The sequence below is a fragment of the Varroa jacobsoni genome, unplaced genomic scaffold (assembly GCF_002532875.2).
Source record: "Varroa jacobsoni isolate VJ856 unplaced genomic scaffold, vjacob_1.0 scaffold_341, whole genome shotgun sequence".
Lineage (NCBI taxonomy): Eukaryota > Metazoa > Arthropoda > Arachnida > Mesostigmata > Varroidae > Varroa > Varroa jacobsoni.
The window spans coordinates 281,396-294,883 of NW_019213243.1; positions in this window are offsets into that span (position 1 = coordinate 281,396).

Here is a 13,488-nt window from a genome sequence, read left to right on the forward strand (position 1 = left end):
AAGTAGCAGTATCTCAAAACTTCCAAGCGCATTAGCAATGGTACTTCGCAGTAGTACGAATTTTATATATTATGCAAGCAAACATTATATATACAAGTTATCTAGGTAAATGGATATACAGTAAAGGGTAAAATAGATCTTTTTTGGTGATAGCTTTTAAATCGTTAAGTGACGTATATTCGAAATACACTGTTACTACTCATTCGAACCTATGTTTACCTTACATTGTAATACTTATTATTTAATAATGGAAACGCCTCTATTTGATAATATGGGTCATAGCACCCTCATCAATCGTTGATATTCGGCATTGTGCCATGAGTGAAATAGTTATTATATTATATAAACGAAAAAAAAAAAGTTACCATATTAGAAAATTATTGTTATCAATTACAAGATAGGTCTATAGTAGAATATGTGAAGTTAACACGATGTGATTACGTGCCAATTTTCGAGAGTCAACTTAGTGGAGTGGGCGCTCTTCCATCGATGGTTCAAAGATCATGCACGAGCATATAGACAAACTAAAAATATCTAAAAGTAGCAAAAGTACCTCGTTCGGAGTACTTGATTGCGATATCCGTTGATAGGCAAAATCTTGGCAATAACTCGTACAGATTACATGGTATAAAGGAAAGGCAAGCAGACAACGTTTAACTCGCAGCACAGCTGAGAGCTTTGCTGCTTACTCAGTAACTCGTCAAGTCGTGAATCTTACAAAAATCTATATATTCGCCTTTAAAGCAGATCACACCGTGTGCCGTCATCAGCATATAAACTAGGCTCAATGGGCTCGCAGTCTAGGCGTCGTGTGCAAAAAACTCGATAATAGTTTTTGCCATCTCTGCAGTCCAAGCACTTCATAGATGGGTTGGAATTTTCCCGCCATACAAACTCCTTGATTCCGATTTGGCGGGCTTCAGAATAGAACAATTCGAAGAATTGCCTAAGTGTTTTGCTGCATCCAAATGGTTGTCTCAGCTCGAATCTACATTGACTAACATTGGCTGAGCTCACTGCAAACTGTGTCGTCTTTAAGGCTGCAGTTTTTTTTCACAGCATGGCCCTCCTTCACTGCCTTCATCACAAGCCTCATCTGGGTCCGCCTTTTGATTGCCGCATGACATATTTTTTTTAAGTGCATTGACTTCTTCTTGAGCACTTCCTTGAGCATTTCTTCGATGCCTGACTTGGGGAACTGCCTAGTGTATGTACATTCTTTTTTTAAATGTTTGGCAGGTCCAATATAAGATGGGATCCTCACTTGTTCAATTTTTGGAATGATTTGAAATTTTTTGTTTTGTATTAGCACGTCGACAGGAGCAACGTTCGCCGTCAAGTGTTTAGACATGCAGCACTATCGACAGTCAGCTTTGCAATAAATACCGTGCCAAGATGTCGACGGTGTACCGCAGTTAGATGGACCCGCAGTAACGCTCATCAGTGAGATACTGAAATTTATCAACATCGTACACGTTTCGTAGGTTGTATAGTTCCAATCGTAAGTAAAATAATTGGAGTAGTCGGAATAACGTTGCTCCAAATCGGAGTCCGGAAAACAGTCCTCTTAAAGATTGCGTTTGCGTGAAGGACAAGTGACGTTAGAGTCATCCCCGTTTTCTTTTCTGAAGCAGATTCGACATATTGATAAAGCATTGTGTCTGCGACCAACTGTAGTTTACATTTGCAACTTCATCTGTCTCCACGTTTTGTTAATTGTAGTTGTTCTAGTAGTGGATCTAAAAAGTAGCACCCAACATCAGAATTTTTATCATCATTACTTGTTCCTAAATCTCCCTCGCTTTCTGTTGACCTTTGGATTTGACGGTGCACGCTTTGCAATGCTTTGTCTACAATGTCGGCCATTGACATCAACTGAACCGGGATATTTGTTAAGAGCCCGACGTGTTAGCACTTCTGACTCAAAATAGCTAGCTAGCTTTCTTTAAGCGACAATCGGCTCGTAATCGTCTGGAGGATTCCACAGAACAGAAAGCTGATCGTTTTACGTGCAAAATGTCGAATCCTAGCAGTGGGAAACGAATACCGTTGCTTCTGGCCACCACCATCGGTTTGTGAAAGTCGCTTAGAAGCAATGTCACGATGCTGTACAGTTATGCATATGTACAAGACATTAATCATGCCAGCGATGACTTCAGAAAGATCTGGAAACTAAAAAATCACGAGCTGCAAGCTACTCATTGGCTCATTAGGATTTCCCTTGAAATAGAAATCGTTGTAGAACTGGCCAACACAGTATTCATATCATGATAAAAATACGTTGGAAAAAATGTTAAAGTCCGGCAGCTCGGCATGAAGTGTTGTTAGTGGTAAAGGACAAAAGGAAGAGGGGATATATGCAAAGCATTCGAGATGATGAAGTACAAAAAATAGTAGCTAACAGGCACAATTCATCAAATTACGTACAACATTTGGCAGAAGTTTGTTAGCGGAACCTCGACTGCGCAGGTGTCAGATCTACAGATGCCGACAGCTTTTATCTACCACAGTAGATTACTTCGTCGAGCCGCACATTAGAGTCTACTTACAGTTTGATTTTAACCGCTCTTAGGAAAGCTATGCTACCATGCAAACCCGCAAATACTCATCGATTGAATCAATCGGCGCTGATACATCATTAGGTATTGATTATTAAGGTTCCCCAGGCCAGAAACGCAATCTCTTTGTATTACAATAGTATTATATGGACAAGTCCATGCGCAAAATGTATGTCAGCATAAATACGAGATATTTTTTTTTATCAAGTCAGCAAAAACCGCACATATTCTCTGCCAGAGAATGCAATTGCTAGACAATATTTCATCGCGTTGAGGAATAATGAATATAATAAACCATTTAGCAAATTCTAGCCGTTAGTTTGGCGTACACATTTGAAGTATTCCGTTTTTTCTCTGTCGTATTTTTTCAGCTATTTAAAACATGACAAATTCCGTAATACACATACGGGTAATGCATACGCTGCTAGTTTGACTGTACACCCAATTGGCCAATTTTTTTTACAAATCTTCTTCTAGAAAAACCGTTTTGTAATCCCAGAGGCACGCATTCGTGAATAAATTCGATTGAAATCGAACAAGGAGCAATAGCGATAAACCCTTGATTAAAGGCACCCGTCGAACTCAAAGAAAAACTATATTTGTGACTATCAGACCAGGAAGGCTACATAATACCCCGCAATGGGAAAAGACAGAAAATGGTTAAGGGCGCTAGCGTCAGCGCGGTACATAGACGACCCTTTATGTGCTGTAATTTCATCCTCGTATGCATCCCTCCTATGTTACATACCCTGTGTACATAGTACATTCGTGTTAAGCGTATACTTGATCATACATGTGACTAAACTGTTATGTTACCGGTACCAGCTAACTTCATACACGATGATAAATAGGGCAAAGAGCCCACGGCAAACAAAGCATCTGGCCGAAAACAGGAAGGCAAATAAGCCGTTCCAAATGAGTATCAAATAATACATTAGCCCCTACAAAAAACAGCAGTACACACTATGTACTATGAGATGTTATTTACAGGCTGCTATGTTTGGGAGCGTTATAGAAACAATACGCACGTAACAATCGGCCGTCGTAGACGGGGCATTACACATAGCGCGTTGGCTCGCAGGCACCGTCTGGTACTCACAGATAGAGCCTTATGAATGCATACGGCAGCAGCGTCAGCAAACGAGTGACGAGAATTTCGGAAGAGAAAAGTAATTCATTTGATGGTACTAGACTGGATGGAAATGAAATGTCAGATATCCAACGAGCTATCTTCTGAGAGCGGTCTTCTGATCTGAACATTCGGCATTGTCATATAATACTCAACTGGAGTTCTGGAAACAGCTCACTTAGAGCCTGTGTTGGCTACATTGACCAGTTCTCATTTAGCTAATCAAATACCTTCCAATTTCTAACAATGGCTCGAGAGCAGTTTACCAATAGGCTGTATCACACGACTTAAGTCAGTGATCCTGCAGCTTGCTGTGATTATATTGATTACATATTAAGGCATTGTGCCACAACAGACAGTACATAACCGTTGAAATTATAGCATTATTTCTATTGAAGAGATCTAGATGCATATGGCGCTTAAATATTTAAGATCACTCGCACTAGTTAGCACAATAGCAGTTATTTGGTATCTTTTTCCAATGAACGGCATTAAGTATCCATTCCAAGGAAACTTCCAGAACCCTTAAGGTCAATTAAGTAGTTCTTCCCACGGCACCCTGTATGTCCTTGAACCAGCCCTTGGTTCCAGTATCACTACTATATCACCATAATTTTCATAATAACAATAATTACATCCGTAGTGAAAAAACTACGGCGGGAGGATGTTGCGTTGATTAAGGTGTTTTCTTAGATATCCGATATCTTCTTCGGGGCCTTTAACCCAGCTATCGCCCTTCACTATAACTCCTAGGGTCTTCGAGGCAAGCCCATTTCGAATGTTCGCAGTGCAGCTGGATTGATTAGATATTTGATTTCGGACTAGATCTGGCGGCCTCCACGTGGATCCGTCCATGACTTGGATGCCAATGACGGTAACATTCGCAAAAACCTAGGTAGTTGAACCTTTATCATTAACAGCGCCCGTGATTTTTATCGTTATTTTATATATACCATATATATTACAGTTGTTATTATTATTATTACCTTTCGGCGATGTCGTGTGTCACTTCTCATTCCTCATATAGCTAATTTACGAGTCTATTGAGCTCCTCGCGACCTCAACATTAGCTTGAGTTCTGGCTAAATTTAAGCAAGAATTACCTGCGCTGTGGTATGTTTGCTAACGGCGCCCTTGGTAAATGGTCACGACCAATGGGAAACCAGTTGACTCCCCTTTTCAGAGAGGCGCAACTTCGGGATCTTCTGACAGGAAACAGGGAATCGTTAGCATATCTCATACTTAGCTGCACAATCTCAGAATTTGACTTTCCTCACTTATAGTAATATGGCAGATTTACTTGGTAAAAGATATGATTAGGCGAAAACTGTTTAGTTCTATATGGATTAACAGTCATACTGATTGAGTATGATTCAACATTTTGACAGACGGGACGGAGACAAGTGGGCCTTGTTAGGTTTCCTCTGCCAGTCAACCTATTAGTCGAATATCGATTCAAGCATCAGGCGGTCTAGTCTGAAATGGCTAAACAGCAGTTCTCTTTACTACAAGTTTAGAGCACTTCTCTAAATATTGAAAGATTGTAGATGCGACGGATGAAGAGGCCGCTACGAACCCGCCGTTGACATAGTTCAGATCTGGAAAAAAAACGCCTATCCGGTTTGCTTGGAAAATTGCGATAGTCCGTCCCAGTAGTTCATAGACAAAGCATAGCTGACCTGAGGGGATACGTTTAAGATGACAGATCTTCGGACTGATTCGTGACACCTGTAGGAGCACTCCTTCGACTGCTCTGAAAACAACTATGCTATAGATATCGCTATGAAGAATAGCGGTTCTGCTTTCGAACAGCATGACATAGATGGGCGCAGCTATATTGAATTTCATTACACGATTGCATATCGCTAGATTGATCCTCTTTGGGCCTTGTTAGGTTTGGAGTGTATTTCTTCGCTCAAAGACAGAAACTTTCTTACACCTTAAAAATCCACAGACGATCAATTGTTTGGGGCAAATCAAACCCAATTCTTATAGCGTTCTTTAGGTCGTTGAGAACTACTCAGACACTGTGATACGTAGTGTGTCAACATTTTCTGAGATTTTCCTTGACTAAAGACTTGACTAAAGTAATCCTTTCTCCTCAAATATAGGCTACATTGCTACAGGTTCGAATTAGCACTGTTTTGATTTGTCCATCATTTAATGCTTGTGAAGATTTCCTTGACCGCAGGCTCAATTCCTGCGCCTCTCGCAGTTTCCGGCTTTTGTATAAGTAACTGATCTTCTCTCGTCGCATTTTAAACGCTTTTTTCGAACGTTGCGTCTCTTGATTTTCGAAACATATTATTCAAAGGAATCCAATTAATAAATCTACAAACTTATTTCGTTTAAATACTACATCGCAAGTTACATGGGAATCACACGTGCTGCTAGCAGCTATACTAGATCATTGCTACGCTATGTTTTGCGAACGATTGAACAAAAATGGCAGTAATTTCTGCTTTGACCCATCAGAAAGCTCTAGCCGACGTCAACGTTTTAATAATCTGATTACAGTATTCTATAGTACAAGTGACTTTCTCTGCAGTAGCAGTTTAGGTTTTCGTATTTATCCGTCAAATGCAAAGTGCTTGGTTGCATTCCGCGACAGACCCGATAGATCAGATAGCTCAGCCCTGTACTGTTGTTCCTTATCGACCCTTCAGAATAATCCCCCGATCCAGTTAGCTTGAATGATGGTTCAATTCATGTTGGCTTAATAACTAGACACAGAATATCGAGACACTCAGCGTATTAGTTCCAGGTCACCGATACGTGCTTCTGCAATTATTCGTGTCTATATCGACGATGTTATATACACCGTGTGAAGTAATTGCATGAGTTTATGGTAATGTACTGATTTCTTCCGCAGGTTCCATGTGGATAGACGATTTGTAGTCAGCTTACTGGCTACTATCTCGCTAATGAACCGGTAAATCAGTGTATTGCTTTCGCCGGTGGGGCATTCCTGCTTCCTAAATGATCTACGCTAGTGTCCGTCGCTATTCCTTTTACGGCCCCTTCTTGTTAGTTCTGTCTTAAAGCTACGTAATATTGTCTATTTGCATACAAACGTTTTCTAACCGAGATTTTTTTTGGAGTTATTTGGTTTATCTGTAACATTTACCACTTGGTAGCTAATAAATAAGATATTAGAATTTGACTTTGCTAGCTCCCGCTTCTTTTGGTACATTTGGACCCGCTGAAATTTCCTGTTGTAGTGTACAATAACGCTAACTGTAAACGGGCATCTCCGTAAAATTCTATATCCTGGTAAAATTTGAATACTATTCACCATATATGATTGCTAGCTTTTCACCAGGTTTGACGCTGGTAATCGATAGTGTAACCGCTGTGTAGATGTCGTGTACATAAACATGACACTGAATGGCGCTCCAATCATTTTAAACGTTTCACACGTTTAAACACAAAACAGTCCACTGACGCAATTCATCTCCCTAAAGAAAACATTGCATCTATGTCCATTAAATTAAATAAAGCGGGTACCAGAGTTCCTATGATAACGAAAAATATTCCTAGCTCTTCTGACGCTCTTTCGGGTTCCTTGGGAGCTTTTCGTTAAGTGCCGTTACCTTTCTATGATAAGTCTCGGTGTCGTTCTGTAACATCGTCTCAATGGCCTATCTTTAGGACGAACACTATGAATAAAATTGGGTTGTAGGTAACAACTGAACCATAGAACTCATGCATGAGGCTAGTCTTATGATATCTATTGTTGTTAGCACATCTTCCCAGGCATCTTGTACGCCTAACCCACCCACCGGCAAGCTGAGCGCTCTTCTGCCCCAACACTAATATGCAGTATTTATGTTTTTATTAAACGTCTAACTTGGTTATCGCTTTTCCGCTTTTTGAAAACATTACGATTAGAATTGTTTTTTTTTTCTTGTTTTCAAACAGATCGAATATATATACATATATAAAGGACTGCTGTGCGTAGACCGAACTAAAGAATCGCTTACGTTGAACTGCTAGCCAAGACCCCCAACAAACCAAAATACCACTTAAGAAGCCATTTCGTTTTCGCTGCTGCTGCTGCTGCTGCTGCTGCTGCTACGGTATATGATAGGTATCTGATGCTGCGTCACCTTTGTCTAAAAGTGTATGATTGACTGTCCCCACAAACGGTCCGACAAATTCGCCTCAAATGAGTAACAATTACGCCACCATTTGACTTCGATATTTGAACTAATCAGATGATCCTATCAGTGTCAATTAGCGTTTGTCTCATTCTTAGATGTTTTGCATTTAAAAAAACTTTTCGGTTAACTTCTACAGGAGTTTTGTTATCCCCGAAGTTTGTCAATTTCGAATGATTAAATACACTGACGTATCGTCAAACGAATGCGAGGCCAATTTGTTCAGGAAGTCACCTGATCCTAGATCCGGCGTAGATTTATATGGTCAGTCAAAACCCGAGCTGTATTCAATGCTACAAATTTAACGGGCTACCTCGATCCAATAATGTATATATAACACCTATTAGTAAGGCATTCTGCAAAGAACGGACGATAATGGCGATAAAAGTAGCCAAACCTGGCGGGTTGTATTGTTAGATTATGATAAAGGGTTGACCGTTCATGGTAGATAGGCTCAAGTAATGTGACGTGTGGAATAAATCCACTGTCAATGTTACCATATCTAAATTACCGAAGTGTCCTAAGTTTACTAGTAATCTGTATTCATTGAAAATTTTCTATATTTTGTAAAATCAGAGCGAGTCGTATTATCGCAGCGGACTTTCCTTTACTGATCTACTGTGATCCGCTCTTTCGTTCAGCGGTAGAGACGCTGTCCTTTTTTTCTTTCTGATACCCTTTCTTGTCTGCTTCATTAAGCCGTCTCACCCGCCTTTGAATTGTCTTCAATATCTGTTAGAAACAAATGTCTAGTCAAACAACAAGTTTGCCGGCCAGCATTTCCACATAGCCGACGCTCACTGATCGGTTCTTTTCGAAATTGTGTTAGGTTTGAAAAACGGTAATCTATGTACCAAAGCATTTTTTTAGATTAAGCAGGGTGGTCTCGTTATCCTGTTATTATCCCTGCTTCTTTATTTTAGTTTTCTATCGTGTGGGAAACAGGCGCGACGATATGGACTGACTGACTCCATGGAGTAGTGATCAACAAGGAAGAGTATTTAGACATTTTAGAGGTAAACCCTTGTTAAAAATAACACCTCGTAATTTTTTTTTATTCTATGAATGTTTATTTGAATACATAAGTGCATATATAGAAGATATAGAGTAAAATGCACTACGGAGGACATCATATAGCGGAAGCAATCTTGCTCTAACTCGTGCCAGGACCTAAATATTTTAATCAATACCCTATGCTAAGTCTCGTTCATCGACGGCTTTTGAACTTGCGACGAACTAGGCTCCTTTAAAAATTCGATACTCCAAAACAAATATAATCCTTAAGGAAAACAACTGAGGTACGTAAACCGCAGCCGGAGTTCTAAGCTGTGCTTCAGGATCAGTGAGTTCCAAATCGTCTCCTCGACCCTATAAAAAAGACACTGCCGAAGGACCATTTCGCCGCGCATCCACCCTACTACTACAGCATTCTTAGAGCGCCTATTTGTAAGCCAATTGGATTAGTCGTTCCATACAACTCTCAGGTTGCGGAGTGAGTGGATTAAAAAAATAACTCATTTTCTACAATACAGGAGCACGAATGACTTGGAGGAACAATAGATCACAGGGCCTTCAAACTACCTAAAACAGCCCAGTAAAATAAAGAAAACATATGGTATAAAAGAGCATGAACATCTAAGAGAGATAAAGCTTTATAATAGATAGTGCTAACGATTTAAATGGCGCATACTACACGACTTTTGCGAATAAAAATAAGGTCTAATATATGATGGAGTATATTTATCAGCGCCATATGTTCGGGCCATAAAATACTATCGATATGCGATCAATGCAAAACAATATTCGTCTCAAAATAGATAGATCAGAGAATACCTGCACCGATCTGAAGATATGACGTTACACGGAAGAACTTATTAGTGAAAAAAATATATTAAAATTACAGCGCATCTAGTCTTTCAACTAGAATGCTAGACTCACATACTATAACAGAGAATTTGTACACCACAACAATGGCAAGTGGACTAAAATGTCAGAAGCTAGGTATGAATACAAATCGTATACGATTTTATAATACAGTGATACACAGGCAGTCATATGAAGCGTATTTTTCATCTAAAAGGCTTGATCCTGGAAAAAAATGCCTGGGGGGAGGGGGGGAGGGGGGCTTACTTACATAAATCGTACATAATCGTCCTCGATAGGATCGCAAAGAAATGCGAACATTGTAATTTTGTTGTAAAATGTTGTAATTATAGAACAGGAATCATCACCAAACAGAGTAACGCAAACGGCGTTATTAAACGTTAATTTTTTAGATACTGATCGATTATAACTATTGTTATTAAAATATGCAGTTACAAAAATGTAACCAGTTATCTATTCTGTGCAATCCGTAAATAATAGCATTTATTCATTCTAAGGGCATCTGAGACACCCTGCACGCTACTGCAGTGATGTAAACGTCAGCAGCAACCTGTGGCCAATGCTCCATGGAACTATTCTGCAGGACAGAAAGCCTCACTACTTATCTATTCGCAGCTGAGAAGCGACACGTATTTCTGTACGGTAGCCGTTATTGAGCTACTGAGTATCGTTTATTAATTCGTTGGTGATTCTGTGACGCTGTTCGGAATCGGAACATAAACATTTTTTAATGGGCCATATATTGGGATTAACCAGCAGGATCCTAATGTATGGCACTGATGACCGCTTCTAGAGACGTTTGCTTAAGGTAACTCTTGGATGATGAAATAGTCGCACTATCTATCAAAAGCGCCGGAGAATGTATTATCACCTGGGCGATCATGAGCTCCACACGTCACAAGAGGTTATTGGAATTAGAGAGAAGTGATTAGTCGTTTCTCGTGCTCCAAAGCTCGATTCAAAGAATCAAGCGCAGCATTCGGGTATCACCAAGAGACGGTTAGAACTAAGCAAAGGGTCCACAGTCCCTGTAATAGTGCGGTGGCAGCCTAGTAAACCTCTATGTTTTACGCTCGTCCGGTTTTTACGTCCGGTATCGATGTGAGGTATTCCATCAGACGGCCAGCTCTTGGCACGAAACAAAGTCTGTCTATGCCCAGGTTCGAACGTATACCACAATGCGTTCCTAAGGTTAGTAGGCAAATACAGTACCTACCAGGCCATCATTGCTGGGACCTAAAGGTACGTAACGTGAACTTTGAAACCGGTTACCACTGATACATGCTTCATTTCGTGCTGTTGGGAAGAGCCAACCGTCTGAAACAGCAATACTTAACGTCGCCAGTAGAACTGGCTATAAAGTACGAAGTATTTGTAAGCTTCATAAGGTTCCTTTTGTTACCGATGGTCCAAGTACCCACCTCTGCTGAGCCAAAAGCAGGTTACGATTTACGTACGGGCACGAGCTAACAGTTTTCTTTTCACGGAGGACCAGAACTCGAGATTGTTCTACGAAAAATATGGTCATAAGCGTTGAGTGCCAAGTCGTTAAGTACTACTTAGAGTAGGCAAACTGTTTTGCTCTTACATAGGTTGTCTTTTTGTAGGAAGCATTCGGAGGCGGTGGGACCAAAAATCGCACGTCCTGATAATAGAACGCAGTCTGTTATTACCTACGAGTTTAAGTCTGAGTCTATCAACCGCAGCTTAGTTGAAGTATTTAATGCAGATTTGCACGACGATTAAAAAAGAAATTTTCGATCCGGATGTTTCGTATGGCTCAAGCAACTTTTTAGCTTCGGCCCAACAAGCAACGGCACCCAACATGATTGATTATATTTAAGGATTACGCTAACAAGTTCCATATAAGTTAGATGCTTAATTCGTTTAATAAGCTAATTCGATTTTGGAATCGGGCGTCTGTTGTTGGCTAATATTCTGGTCACATTTATACGCCTCGTAGAGTCGAATGTTGTCAAGTTATCAGTGACCTCGGTAGGTTTCCAACTCACTTTCTCCGCCAGCCGTTGATACCTTTTTCTAGCCAAGTTTGGCTCCAATGTTCGGTGTATGTTTGTACTAGACACTGTTTACGCTTAACTATTTTTTGACAAATCTTCCCTGTGTAGGTCTGAAGACAGAATAAAATAGAGGAAAAACGCCGGCTATTCAATGACAAAAGCAGGACTCTCATGTTTACCTGACAATTAGCACTAAAGGACTAGTGGAAACAAGCACGAAGCGGACGTTGCTCAAGAATCAATGACTACGGGTAATGCAGTTGAAGGAAAAACACCGGTCGTTACATTGCAAAACGTAAAAGATGCTTACGACAGCTAAGAGGACTAAGCAAGGTGAAAAAAAAATGGGCCAGATAGCGTCCCACCAATCACAGCCAAGGTCCTCCTCAAAACACTTTCTGGCATAGCTGCGGAGTTGGGCCCAGAACTATCAGATAAGGCATAGTGTTAGCTACATGGAAAAGGCAGCAGAAGTGGTACTAATGCTTGAAGGTAATCAGAGCCACAGTTTTATACGTCTCACTTGTTCATTTACTAAGGGATTTGGAGCAATCATAGAGAAGACACTCCGGATTATTGCAAAAGAAAACGGACTTTCGTCAGGCATGCAGCGTGTGTTCCAGAAGCATCGTTCGGTCCTATCGGTCATAGATCGGGTAACACCCGGAACGGGACACGCCAGTTGCGACCGCTGATCCTGTTATGCAATGCCTTTAATAGCCTCCAGTGACAACTCATTCTTGATACTTCAGCTAGGGAAGAAAACTCTGTATTTTGTTAGTGTAATTTCCAACTGTCTACATAAAAAAAAGTTATCGCAAACGAGGCAGTTTGCTAGCTAGTTTGAGGCGAAGTTTGCTAGAGCTCCATAGGGCCACTACTTTGGAATGCCGTGTATAGCTACGTACTATGAGCACAATGTTTTCCGAACGGTGCGTGACTATTTGCGTATGCGGATGAATTAATAATAACAGTAAAGGCCAAAATAGCAACAGAAATTGAACTAAATGCTAAAAAAGCTATGCAGGCTGTTCCGGAATGGATGGATGCAACTAGATTGTCAATGGGAGAGTTAAAAATGAAGGAATTATGCAAATAGGCAAGTAGCAGATACGTTTGATTAGGTTTCTTCTATGAAGTTCGTCACACTGGTCACGGACGTCAGACTTGGCCGCACAACTGGATACTGGATTAAAATATATGATATATAAATAAGATATAAAACCGGCAATGGATAATTTTTGACATTCTTCAAAGGTGCTAAACGCGGATGACGTATGTCGGTGGCTGTCCCAATAGACCTTTTCGCCTCATCGGTATAGCTTGAACTTACTGTAAGTTAAGTGAATAGCTCGGACAAGATGAGGAAAGCACAATGAATGACGACTGGCCAAATCGTTCAGTCTATTGAACGGTCAGCATGTGAATGCTTTTAGTCCTGCCCAAATCTCCCCTGTGAGACCTCAGAGCTAAGGAGGAACGACAACTATGGGAAGCACAATCGGACGATGTAATAGGAGCCAAGCAAGGTAACAGGCAGGCAGGCAAGCAAATGAACTTACAATTTGAGCTAGAGGCTATATACCAGATATCAAAAAATGGTTGAACCGCCCAGGAGTGAGGTAAACTATTTCTTCAACTCAAGTTCTTAAAAGATATAACGATTTTCAGTGAAACCTACACAGGTTTAATCTTGCGTCGTGAGACATTTAGTTTTTCTAGTAGACCTGCACTCT